The 14,165-nt window shown below is 35.1% G+C and overlaps 1 pseudogene; it reads right to left on the reverse strand.

Moving 5' to 3' along the window:
• Positions 1 to 3,349: 3,349 nt before the first annotated feature.
• Positions 3,350 to 11,328, reverse strand: LOC149215193 (beta-glucosidase 40-like; annotated as a pseudogene).
• Positions 11,329 to 14,165: the final 2,837 nt, after the last annotated feature.

A 14,165-nucleotide genomic window follows, 5' to 3' on the forward strand; every position in this document is an offset into this window, starting at 1 on the left:
GGTTCCTTGTTTCAAGAACCCTTCAAAATCTAGGTGTTCTCTATCTAAAATCTCCTGCAGCTCCTGATCCTCCATTTCCATCTCACTTTGGGTCATTTCCTAGTCCATGTCCCGTTTTACATCACTCATCATGGCCTCTTTCTGTATGTTATTGTGCTCTAGTTGGTCTTTATTCTCCTCTGTCTTCTTATTTTCTGGATTTACCTCTAATCCCTGATCTGCTTTTATAGTCTCTTCTTCCTCCTCGAGCACTTGAAACCTATTCTGCATGACTTGAGACCCTTCGCTTTTTGGTGTTTAAGACCTCTTTTGCCGCCTTTTCCTTTGTGGCTCACTTTTTGAAAACTCTCTCCATCCTTCTTGGTATAATCTCTACTTTTGTTCTCTATTTTACTAAGAGGGCACTCTCTGAACAGGTGCCCATGCTCATGACATCTGCGACATCTAAAAGGAATGTGTTCATAATCTACTGTTTGCACCCATTCTTCATCCAAAACTTCCAAAATCAACTCATCCGATAGAGCTCCGGAGAGATCCATTTCCACATAGATTTGTGCGAAGGAAGTATAATTTCCTCTTCTGGTAGCTTTTGAAGCCTTGACAAAACGTCCCAGTTTATTTCCTATAGCTGTTAATGACTCTATTTGCCAGTAATCAAGAGGAAGGGAGTAAAGTCTTACCCAAACCGGAACTGAGGTGAAAGTCTCCCGCTCCGGGACAAAGTTCATCATCCATGGCCTCATATAGAGGCCAGCCAATGCAAAGAAGTAGGGCCCTCCTTCAAACACTCTGTCTTTGTCCTCAATGTTAGTGAAGACCACTGTGAAGAATCCTTTTGACCCCAGATGTAGGTCAATGCTCCCTTTAGGTTTCCAATGATATTTAATCCATGTCTGTAAAGCTTTTTCAGTGGGCCATTCTCCCATGAATTTACAAATAATAGCATAAGTGCTCATGTGTTCCCTGTGTGCCTGCAGCGCAGGATCATTCAAGACCACCCTAGGAGTAACCTCAGATTTGGGCTTACAAGGACCCATCTGAGCCTTGGTTTTTTCTTCCTTTTCCTTGTCATCTTCTTCCTTGTCTCTAGTGCTTTGATTCTCACTATGTTTGTCTCTATCCTTCCCTTCTTCCCTTCTTTCTTTCACCTTGTCATTTCTCTTGACTTCCTCCAGTGGTTTCTTACCACGGTTATTCACTGCTTGCTTGTAGGAGGGAGTGGAGCTCCCTCCTCCCCGCCCTACCATGGAGAACTACGCCTGCACAAATTCAACCCTGGCTGTTCTTCGCTCTTCCTGTTCTTCCTTCGTTCAGCGCTCTGATCCCTTTTTCATTCCAAATATTTAATATTTATCACTTTATATCTTATGATTTAATATTTATAAATTAATATAAAATTTTAAAGTGATTGATGGTTATGATTTACGAGGATAGCTTACAAAAGGAAACGTCAAAGGACGATTATGTTGTTTAAAGATTGTGGGATAAGTAAATTGAGATGATTATATTGTTTAAAGATTATAAGATTTTGTTTTTAATATATAGTTTTTATTTTATTATTATTATTTTATTCAATATATTTAATAATATTTTCTGATAATAATTTTGTATTTAATTGTGTTTTAAAAAAAAAAAATATAAACTTTAAGGGGTTTAGAGTAAATTGTGACAAAGTACTTTTATTTAGGTATTTTATGTTGTAAAAGTTATTAATTTGAAATTCCATAGGAAAAACTCAAGTCACAAGTTTAGACAATTTCATGCATGGATTTTTCCATCAAAAGAATGTAACAAATTCCTCAACTTTTATAGATATATTAGTAATTAAAATCAATGTAAAAGCGTATTTAATGAACAAAGATAGTGTAAAGGTAAAGGCTGTGAGTAAATCAGGAGTATTTGGTGGTGACGATTACTTAAGCCATAGGTTGCCATAAGTTAGTTGTGCTAACCATTTTACAACTCACATAAATTGGAAAAAAAAAGAAAAAGATGAAAGATAAAAATCAAAATGGTTAAAGGATGCATGGGCTACCTTGAATTTCAATCCAAACTCTCTAGCCACATCCTCTCGCATGAAGTTATGTGTAACCCCCTTTTCAATAATGTTTTCCCACTCTAGGGTCAAGGCTACAATAGAAGCCACTTCATTCTTTAGGTGCTTCAACCAATTTTCCCATGCATCATCGTAGACTTGCTCCATTATTTGAGAAATCCCCTCAAGTTCACTTATGCCATGAATGTTCCCTCATAGTCCCCACGTCCCTCCTTATCTCTTCTAATGCATTTATGTGTACTTGGATATCATTCATCATTTTGATCCTGCATTTTTCAATAGTAGAAACACTCTATTTTTTCAATAATAGAAACACTCTCTTTCAGTTTGTGGCAATCGTAACTTTCTAACCTACTACAACCTACCATGAATTTTCCATCTCAACGTACTAAAGGACCCTTTATAGTAACACCATATATACCCCTACTAGCACACCTACACCAAGTCTCTATTGCCCTGCTCAAAACACTGTAATGATATATCCACATGTCAAGTATTCCAGTCCCAATTGTGCTCCACTATCATGTTTGATGTGACTTACTCTCATAAGTGTGTTGTTACCACCTCAGTGGTGATATCTTTGATACCACTTATGACGCCCCTAGAAACATTGTATAGTTTTAGGTAGATCTCTAGTCATACGGCACCAACATGCTCCTCATTGACAACTTGACCAGTTCAATGATATGACACCTAGACTATGCCTCACAAATCAACACACTTATATTATATGTCTGAATTAAATTATATATAAGAATATTAAACATAATCCAAAACCACATTTCGGTGATATGACACCTGTACTACGCCTCACAAATCAACACTTATATTATATGTCTGAGTTAAATTATATATAAGAATATCATTTAACCATTTTGAGTATGTATTTACAAATAAGTGATTTTGGGATCAAATCCCACAAAGTAATTTTATACTTGCTCTTCAAATTCCTTTAAGCTTTTGAAAGTAAAACCAATGAATTATCAATATAATTTTACCATAATAAAAAATAATTAGAAGGACTTTAGCCAGCTCAAATTGCTCATTAGTTAGGCTTGAACCAACATCTCTTCTAGAGAAATTCAACGATTCCAATTTAATAATTCTGTCAGCCTTTCTTTGTACCTTTTAGCACAACTGCTAATAACAAACTTAATCACTTATAATGCTCTCTTCGAACAAAAATATGAACCACAAATCACGTGGTTCTTACATATAGATTGGTCAGACTTATGATACCATCAATGCCACGTAGGATTTTGCAGAGCGTTAAACGTTAGTGGAAAACAAAAACTAAAGAAAAGCAAACGCAAGGGTCAATGTTCGAAACTCACGGAGGGTAACAGCGCCGGAATCCACAAGCGCATCGTTGAGAAGCAATGAGCTACCATTCCTCGGGTAATAAGTGGTGTAAAGGTTCACACCCACGAAATCCACAAACCCTTTTACGCGATTCGGCTCTTCTATCGAAAATGCGGGTAGTCGGTTGCCGACTCTCTCTCTCACATTGACGATGGATAACCACCCAGAAACGGATCCATGAACCTGCAACTCATGGAACATGAGAGTCTAGTTAATTTGAAGAGATGGATGGGTGTTAAGGTTTAGTGCCATTCCAATTTCTATGTACTCACCATCCCAATTGGAAATCCCGGGCGCTCTGTGTAGCTGCAATGTCTTCAGGAGAATTGGACATGGGCTCGTACCTGACATCCAAGGAAATACTGATTTTTCTGCCTTGCTTTGCCTGCAGCATTCATTTCTAATTTACTCTCAAATTTGAAAGAGTTCATATACACACGCGAGGGTGGAGTTCTATGAGGGGAAATTATACCGACCATAGTTATGGTAGAGAGTGGAATTTTATTAGGGGAAATTATACATTTCAGAATATTTTAGAATCCCATGCATAGTAGTTTGACTTTGCCTGCAGCATTCATTTCTAATTTACTCTCAAATTTGAAGAGGTCATATACACACGAGGGTGGAGTCCTATTAGGGGAAATTATACCAGCTGTGGTAGAGGGTGGTTTTAGAATCCCATGTATAGTAGTTTGACTTTGCCTGCAGCGTTCATTTCTAACTTACTTTCAAATTTGAAAGAGGTCATATACACATGAGGGTGGAGTCCTATTAGGGGAAATTATACCAGCCATGGAATTTTATTAGGAGAAATTATACATCTGAGAATATTTTAGAATCCCATGCATATAGTAGTGAGGTCAAATAATTTATTTTGTTTTTATAAATAGAATTTTGAAAGATTCCCAAAATTTATTTTTTTTTCTTTTAGAAAATCAATATAGTACATAATATTGCCGAAGCGAACAGATTGATTTCAACATACACGCCGAAGCGAGCAGAATGAAACATATACGTCAGCATATCAGCCGCATCAGCATCGCGCGAGAGACATCAACAATGAAACATATACGTCAGCATATAAGCCGCATCAGCATCGCGCGAGAGACATCAACATCGGGCACGTCATCAGCAACGGGACATCAGCGTCGGGAGACATCAACATCGGGCACGTCATCAGCAACGGGACATCAGCGTCGGGCACGTCATCAGCATCGGGACATCAGCATCGGGCAGCAGCATCGCGCTGCGCCTGCAGGATTCGAACATGGCTGGGGTGCGAAATCTGCAGGATTCGAACATGGCTGGGGTGTGAAATCCAACCGCCCCAGCGACCCCATCATGCACATCCTGTGCAGATTCCCAAAATTTATGCTTTTGTAAACAAAATTTCGTGACATTCCCAAAATTTATCTTGCTGTTGTAGATAAAATTTTGAAACATTCTCAAAATTTGCATCCTAGATAAGTTCAAGGATCTGACGCTGCCTAACTCTCAGTGCTGATTGTGCAGTCTAGCTATTTACCTTAGCCAAATGTGTATATCTAGACACATTAAAAACTCAGTGTGGGGAGCAAATATACTAGCCAGTTAAAAACATCTACCTTAAACTTTGTCCTGTATATGTCCATAGTTTTGGCATGAGCAAGTAGTACATTATGCACAACGATAGAGGGCTCCGTGGCCGAATTCCAAGCGGCACAAAGGCTGCATCGCCCGGGCGCAAAGTAGCCTCTATAGTACCCGAAACGGCAAACGTATGTGGTTCATTGAAAGTTATCCAGTTTTTGACTCTATCTCCAAATTTCTCAAAGCATGTTTTCGTATAATTCACATAGTCGTCTCTGCAGGCTAACAAGCCACCTGTGAAATCATGCTGCAAACTGATTTCACTTATGAACAAAATGCAATGTTCTGTATATACTAGTAGGAATAAAGGTGTTACACAATTTTGGAGCTGAGGCAGCCATGATAGGCATCCTCTAGCGGCTGTGGAAGGCCCGAGTGATATAGAGTCAAATATGTCTCGATTTCTCTCAAGAGATCAAGTTCGATATGCTTATAATTAAAATTGAATTATTAGAAACATGTAGCAGCTTCTATTGAATTGCATAACGTTTTCCAAAAGCGAATCTATGAACTTACTGTAATGTTGTACTCCTCCTCCATTAATATTTCCACTCCCATCTGTGTGCTTCAATTAATTCATTCATTTCCTATATCAGTATTTTTATAAAAAATTAAAAATAATGGCGGTGGGATATTTTCTTGTGTTATAGTGTTTAACTAAAAATAATAATAATAGTTTTTGATAATTTTTTTTTGATGTTATAATGGTAACTATTAGGTTTAATGGAGATTTTAGCCCAAATTGCTATAAAAAATAATTGTGGTGAAAAACCTAAATAAGCTTGTTTTAGAGGGAAATATGCGTGACCACATGGAAAATCTGTAGGCATCCATCCCCATATCTACTATTAGTTTGATATTGTAATATATGAAATGGCCTCTTTAACCCAGTTGATAAGCCAACATAACTATGAAAAAAAATACATACAATAAAAATAATTAACAAATAAAACATAGTCACTGTGTGAGCTCAAACTTGCTGTAAATTTCATATTTTAATTAAACCATTAACTACATTCTTATATAGTAAAATTATTACTAATATGATTATCAATCAACTCTGAAACAAATCTACTGACACTACCAATCTTCTAAAAGCTAATTTCCAGCAGTGACCACTCTAATAATTTGTTGCCCTAATTTTGCACAGAGAACACAAAATTTGCTCACTAATTTGTTAGCAATTTACATAACAAGTTTAAGCATTATTCCCAACACTCTCCGTTAATGATTAATGAGGATTTCCTATCTTATCTCGTAGTGCCAAAAACTGAGCTTTTGTAACCTCTTTGGTGAAGATATCTGCTAGCTGATCATGAGTATTTATATGCTTCAATTCAATATCCTTCTTCTGCACCAAATCTCGAATTGAAGTGATATTTCATGTCAAAATGCTTTGTCCTACTGTGATGAACCGGATTCTTTGCTAACTTGATGGCACTTACATTATCACAATAAATAACTGTAGGCTGGATTTGTTTTTCTCCAGTTTCTTCCAAAATTTTTCTGAGCCAAAGAGCTTGTGTACCTGCTGAGGTAACTGCGACATACTCCGCTTCTGTGGATGAGAGGGCAATAATGCTTTGTTTTTTTGAGCTCCATGTAATCAAATCAGAACCAAAAGAGAAACAATTTCCAGATGTGTTCTTACAGTGATCAATACTACTTCTCCAATCTGAATCACTAAATCCAGCAAGATTGAACTCTTTTCAGAAGAGTAGTAATGAATACCAAAATTTAGAGTGCCATTCACATACCTTAAAATCCTCTTGGCTTCCTTCATATGTATTTCAAATGGATTTGTCATATACCTTGAAACAAGTGAAACTGAATATGTAATATCAGGCCTTGTGTGGGTTAGAAATATCAAGCTCCCCACAATACTTCTGTAAGTTTTCTCATCAACTAAATCAACACCATCATCTCTACATAACACATCTCCATGAGCACTTGGAGTAGGGGATGGATTACAATCAAGCATATCAAATTTATTTAGCATATCTTGTGCATACTTTGTCTGACAAATGAAAATCTCATCCTTACTTTGATAAACTTCCATTCCTAGAAAATATTTCATGATGCCTAGATATTTCATCTCAATTTCATTCATGATAGCAACTTTGAATTTATCATTCATCTTAGAACTACTACCCATATACAATAGATCGTCAACATACAAACTTATGATTAGAATATCAATACCTTCTTGTTTGTAGTAAAGGGTAGGATCACTCTTACTTCTCTGGAAGCCATTTTCCTGAAAGTATCCATCAATCTTTGCATACCACACTCTTGGTGCTTGCTTGAGACCATACAAAGCCTTCGTCAACTTGTATACATTATTCTCCTTTCCTCCCACTCAAAACCTTGTGGCTGCTCCACATATACTTCCTCTTCTAAGTACCCATTCAAGAAGGCACTTTCCACATCCATATGATGTATGCTCCGCTTTTTCTGAGCTGCTAATGAAATCAACATTCTAATGGTCTCCTGTCTTGCTACTGGTGCAAATGTCTCTTCATAGTCAATTCCATACTTCTGTGTGAATCATTTAGCAATTAGTCTTGCTTTGTGTCTTTCAACACTCCCATCACTATTAAATTTAGTCTTATAGACCCATTTGGTGCCAATCTTTTTCTTGTCATGTGGAAGCTCTGTCAACTTTCAAGTGTCATTCCTTTGAATGAAATCCATAGCTTCTTGCATGGCTTGCATCCAAACCTCATTAGTACATGCATCTTCAAAACATGATGGTTCAAAATCAGCCTTGGCTAATAAAGCGAAATTGACTATCTCACCTATTGGGCTTTCTTCATGTGCTTGATTTGCACTCCTCTGATAAATATCACTCAATCTTCTTACATTTCTTGTAGAACTTGGAGAAGAAGTTGGAATTGAACTTGAAGTTGAAGAAATTTATGAAGGGCTGCTTGGTGGATTTAACCCACTAGTTATAGAAACATTAGTTGGCTGCTCATGATCAATATCAACAATTATACAATCATTCAAAATAGATTTTGTCTTCTCAACATGACCTTTTTGATGTCCATAAACTCCCCCTTCATAAAAAATTATATCTTTTGAGACAATAAACTTGTTAGTTAGAGGATTATACAATTTATAAGCTTTGCTTGTCTCACTATACCCAATAAAAATACATAACTCACTCTTTGCATCTAACTTTTTTCTATTCTGATCAGGTGCATGCACATAAGCCAAACAACCAAAATTTTTGAAATGATTAACATTAGGCCTTTTTCCATACCAAGCTTCATAAGGAGTCATCTTTTCAAGTGCATTGATGAGGCTACGGTTGAGGATGTACACTACTGTAACAACTGCATCTTCCCAATAAGAATTGCTCAACCCTTTAGTTTGTAACATGCATCTTGACATTTCAACCACAATACGATTCTTTCTTTCAGCTATGCCATTCTGTTGGGGAGGGTATGTCGTAGTATGCTGCCCCCTGATGCCATTCATATCACAATAACTTTGGAAAGCTTTTGAGCAGAATTCTCCTCCACGGTCAGTCTGCAAACATTTGATCTTGCACCCTTTCTCATTTTCTACAAGGGCTTTGAACTTCTTGAATGTATCCAGGGCTTCACTTTTGGCCTTCAAAAAATATACCCAACAATTTCGTGAGTAATCATCAATAAAGTTGAAGAAATATGATGACTTACCCAAACTTTTAGTTTGAATAGGACCACATATGTCTGAATGAACAAGCTAAAGTGGGTGATGAGCCCTCCATGCAGTGCCCTTTGGAAACCTTTCCCTTACATGATTTTCTTTAGCACATCCTTCATAAAACTCCTTATGCTCTTCTACCTTTGGCAAACCAGAAACTAATGCATGTGAGGTTAGAAACTTCAAACTGTGAAAATTTAAATGCCCATACCTGAGATGCCATAACCAACTTGAATCCTCATAAGCCATATTTGCAAGATTGTTGTTATATTCATCAAACCTCAAGGGAAACATCCTATTTCTTGTCATAGGCACAACAATGATCACCCTATTTCCCTTATTCTTATCATAGATAGTACATGTCTTATTTTCAAAGACTACTTTATAATTTTTCTCACATAGCTTCCGAATGCTCAACAAATTATGCTTCGATTGTGGAGTATAATAATTGTCATGAATACTCTTTATACCTTCTTTTGTTTCAACCTCCATAGCTCCTTTGGCAACAACCTCCAATGATTTATCATCACAACGTTGGATCTTGATTTTGAAACTTCCATCCTTTACTGAAAGCAACTTCTCATTTACTGTCATATGGTTATAGCATCCAAAATCTAGGTACCAAACATCTTTACTAGTATTTTCACCTTTGGCATAAGATAAAAATAAGTGATCTGGAGGATACTCACCACTTTCTTGAGCATAGTTAGCATTGTTACTTTTTTTCAATTTGCATTCTCTTTCAAAGTGGCCATACCTGTTACAATAGTAAAAATGAACATTTCTCTTATCAAATCTACCTCTACCTCTTCCTTTGAAACTACCTCTTTCACTTGAGCCACCTCTTCCTCTAACTCTTGAAGAATTTTGGCTTTGCCATTTACCTTGACCTTGATTGCTTTTGGCACTACTGTTGCTTGCATCTTCATTATTTGTAATTTGTAATTTAGAGGAAAACTTTTTCTCTACACCTTCAAAAGTGTCATGCAATATTTCTTCATGAGACATCAATGATCCAACCAATTGATCAAATTGTAATTTTGTCAAATCCTTATTTTCTTCCATGATTATGGCAACATGATTCCATCTATGTGTTAAAGATTTCAATACCTTTTTAACTAAAACTTCATTGCTTACAGTTTCTCCAAGTGTAGCCATTTTATTGACCACATCTTTACTCTCACACAATAGTCACTCACACTTTCAACTTCTCACATCTTCAAATTCTCGAACTCTCGCTTCAATGTCTGAACCTTGACCACCTTAACTTGGTCACTACCTTGGTAAGCTTCTTGTAGAGTCTCCCAGGCATCTTTGGCTGTTTCTTCTAATATTCTTGGAAATAAGCTCTTATGAAGAGCTATCTGAATGTGAAACAAAGCTTGAGCATTCTTTTTCCTTGCTTCCTTTATCGTTGTTCTTTCATTGGCTGTAAGGGCATTCCAATCAGCTGGCTCCTCACAATCTAATTCAACAATCTCCCACAAATCTTTTTCAATAAAAAATGTTAGCATCTTAATTCACCAAAAATCATAATCGTTCCCATGAAATTCTGGAACAAGCATCTGGTTAGAATTCGACATGATTAACTTTTGCGAAATTCCAACAATAAAACTTTAACCCAAAACAATTTTACTTGCTCTGATACCACTTGTAGAATATGAAATGGCCTCTTTAAGCCAGACCAACATAACTATGAAGAAAAATACATATAAAAAAAATAATTAACAAATAAAACACAGTTATTGTGTGAGGTCAAACCTGCTGTAAATCTCATAAATCTTATATTTTAATTAAACCATTAACTACATTTTTATATAATAAAATCATTACTAATATGATTATCAATCAACTCTGAAACAAATCCACTGACACTATTAATCTTTTGAAAACTAATTTCTAATACTGACCAGCCTAATAATTTGTTGCCCTAATTTACACAGAAAACACAAAATTTGTTGACTAATTTGCAAGCAATTTACATAACAATATTAAGCATTATTCCCAACAGAGATCTTCCTTCACAACTATTCAAAATAATTATTAACCCTGCCTACATTCCTTTTTACAACACGGTTGTATTGGGAGGTTGCAAATATTACCCTATAACGATGATAATGGTCAACTGCAACATTCTGCATTGTTGGAATCCAAAATACGCCCAGTAAAAGCAATAGTGTTCACATGGTTTCAAATGGTTTATACTGTTTGCCAAAAAAAATTATGTTTGCCAAAAAAAAATTAAAAACACAACTTGCTCTTGAAAACCACTACCAATTTTATGAGAATAGGTATCCTATACACTATGTTCTCTCCCATCTTTTTCTACTGCACCCTCGTACTACAAGGTGGAATATTAGTATAAATGGTTCAGAATCAGCGTATTCAGACAAGGCAAAAAAAGTAGAGTTCTGATGATAAATTTTCCCCTGGAACGCTGAGGAGGCCGTGCCAAATACAAATCCAGGAGGAAAACTCTTTCTGCTAAAATCTATTGTCGATTTCGGATTGTATTTGGCTTCTGATCTATGCAGTACATTGCACAGAAGAACCCTCACAACAAGAAAGAAAAGATATGCAGCGCTCATCTTTGACATCTACAAAATTTCAAGAATAATACATCTGATATTATCAACTAATAATACATCTAATATTCTCAACTAAATCATGATACATGTATTAGTTTCATTTTAACTGAATTTGACCCTATTGCATTTTAAAATTTGAAAAAATCTGATCAAAATATTCTGAAATCGAAATTTGAATTACCCGTTTAACGCTACATTAGGCCTGTGCAGGTATGATATGGACTCGTAAATCTACACTTCGATGTATTTAACTATACTCCACAACCTTTCTGTTGGCCAGTAAATGCTTTGTTACATCCAAAGGCATCTCGATCTGACTAAGATCCTTGCATTTACCCCTTGCTTTTGAGTTTATTTTGTTATATATATTTGGAGTTTCAGGACATAACATTTGTGTGAATGTTTGATATTAATGAAAACCATGTGTCTGCTCGTATTTTTAGGGCTTGCCTTTCACGGTGCATAGATTGTATGAGTTGGTTTTTCCCAACCGACTTCTAATTCGGTTGTGATGCTCCTACCAATAGAACATCGAATTTTTGAAGTTCCTATTTGCGGATTCTATGAATCGGTTTTCAGGGACACCAATTTCTAATTCGATACCTCATCGAATTTGTGATGTTCCCACCCGTTTCACGCCACGTTACGCATGCAGATGTGACGCAGACTTGTAAATCTGCGCTTCATGCATCCATGGAATTCTTGGCAGCGCGGTTGTTTTACCTTTCCTTTTAGATCTTTTGTTATCTCTATTTCGAGTTTCCGGGAAAAAAGATTTCGAAGTTTTATATTGAAAAATCTCCGTTCGGAGAAATATCCAATTGAATTATATATATTAGAGTAGATATATATAGTGATGTGTGGTTTAATGGGTAAGTTTTGTGGGGTGAAACTAGCAACACTGTACAGTTACCTATAGATCCATTTTAGAATGGGTCTATTAAGACAAATTAAATTTCTTGATGTGTAAATCTCTTATAGAGTGTAATATTTGTAAATATCTTATAGAGTGTAATATTTGAGAAATAATTTACACCTTTAGAGATTTAATTGCTCTACACTCAAGATAGATCCATGTTGGTTCTTTAAATATGTGTATGTGTGTGTCCATTGTGTCAACTCCTTGCTAAGGATAAAAAGAATTCAACATCCTTTTCATTTTGAACAACACACTAATAAAATGTTTTAACCATATATTTTTTTAATTGATATATATATATATATATATATATATATATATATATATATATATATATGACATGGAAATATTTGTAAACCAGCATAGATCCATCTTAAGTGTGGATCTAACATGAGCCTAGAGGGATCAAATTTTTTCAGGTGCAAAATTTTTTAAAGTGCAAAATATAATGTATTATTTTTCATTGCTTAAAATGTATTTTTGAATGCTAAATATAGTATATATAGGACCAAATAAAAAAATTAATCATAAAAACTTAACATCTATTCAACATTTTTTTACTTTTACTTACTTTAGGGCATATTCATTTTTAAAAAAAATTATAGTTGACATTATTTTTCTATTTAGAACATAATTTTTAATTTTTATTTTTATTTTGAAGGGGCATGGAGGAACAAATTTCATATATCTTTTGTAGTTGGTTATAATACAAAATGTTTTTTATTTTAAGTATGGAATGAATTTCATATACCCTTTATAGTTGGTTATAATACGAAAGGCAAATGAACCTAGAAGGGAATCTTTATTTTAAGTATGGAATGAATTTCATATATCTTTTGTAGTTGGTTAAAGGGAATCTCTATTTCAAGTATGGAATAAATTTCATATATCCTTTGTAATTGGTTATAATGACTAGTAGGGCCTCACCCCAAGGACGTTGAGGAGAATTAATCCTATGACCTCCCTTTGTAGTTGGTTAAAGGGAATCTCTATTTTAAGTATGGAATCAATTTCATATATCATTTGTAGTTGGTTATAATGACTAGCAGGGCCTAACCTCGAGGAGGAGAATTGATCCTATGACCTCCCTTTGTAGTTGGTTAAAGGGAATCTGTATTTTAAGTATGGAATCAATTTAATATATTGATCCTATGACCTCCCTTTGTAGTTAGTTAAAGGGAGTCTCTATTTTAAATATGGAATGAATTTCATATATCCTTTGTAGTTGGTTAAAGGGAATCTATGGTTGGTTAAAGGGAATCTCTATTTTAAGTATGGAATGAATTTGATATATCCTTTGTAGTTGGTTAAAGGGAATCTCTTTTAAGTATGGAGTCAATTTCATATATCCTCATATATCCTTTATATGATCCTATGACCTCCCTTTGCAGTTGGTTAAAGGGAATCTCTATTTTAAGTATGGAATCAATTTAATATATTGATCCTATGACCTCCCTTTATAGTTAGTTAAAGGGAGTCTCTATTTTAAATATGGAATGAATTTCATATATCCTTTGTAGTTGGTTAAAGGGAATCTATGGTTGGTTAAAGGGAATCTCTATTTTAAGTATGGAATGAATTTGATATATCCTTTGTAGTTGGTTAAAGGGAATCTCTTTTATGTATGGAATCAATTTCATATATCCTTTGTAGTTGGTTAAAGGGAGTCTATAGTTGGTTAAAGGGAATCTCTATTTTAAGTATGGAATCTCTATTTTAAGTATGGAATGAATTTCATATATCCTTTGTAGTTGGTTAAAGGGAATCTCTTTTAAGTATGGAATCAATTTCATATATCCTCATATATCCTTTGTAGTTGGTAAAGGGAGTCTATAGTTGGTTAAAGGGAATCTGTATTTTAAGTATGGAATCAATTTCATATATCCTTTGTAGTTGGTTAAAGGGAATCTCTTTTAAG

The sequence above is a fragment of the Pinus tabuliformis genome, chromosome 1_1 (genome assembly GCF_031772625.1).
Source record: "Pinus tabuliformis cultivar Carrire ecotype Pingquan chromosome 1_1, CPIR1, whole genome shotgun sequence".
Lineage (NCBI taxonomy): Eukaryota > Viridiplantae > Streptophyta > Pinopsida > Pinales > Pinaceae > Pinus > Pinus tabuliformis.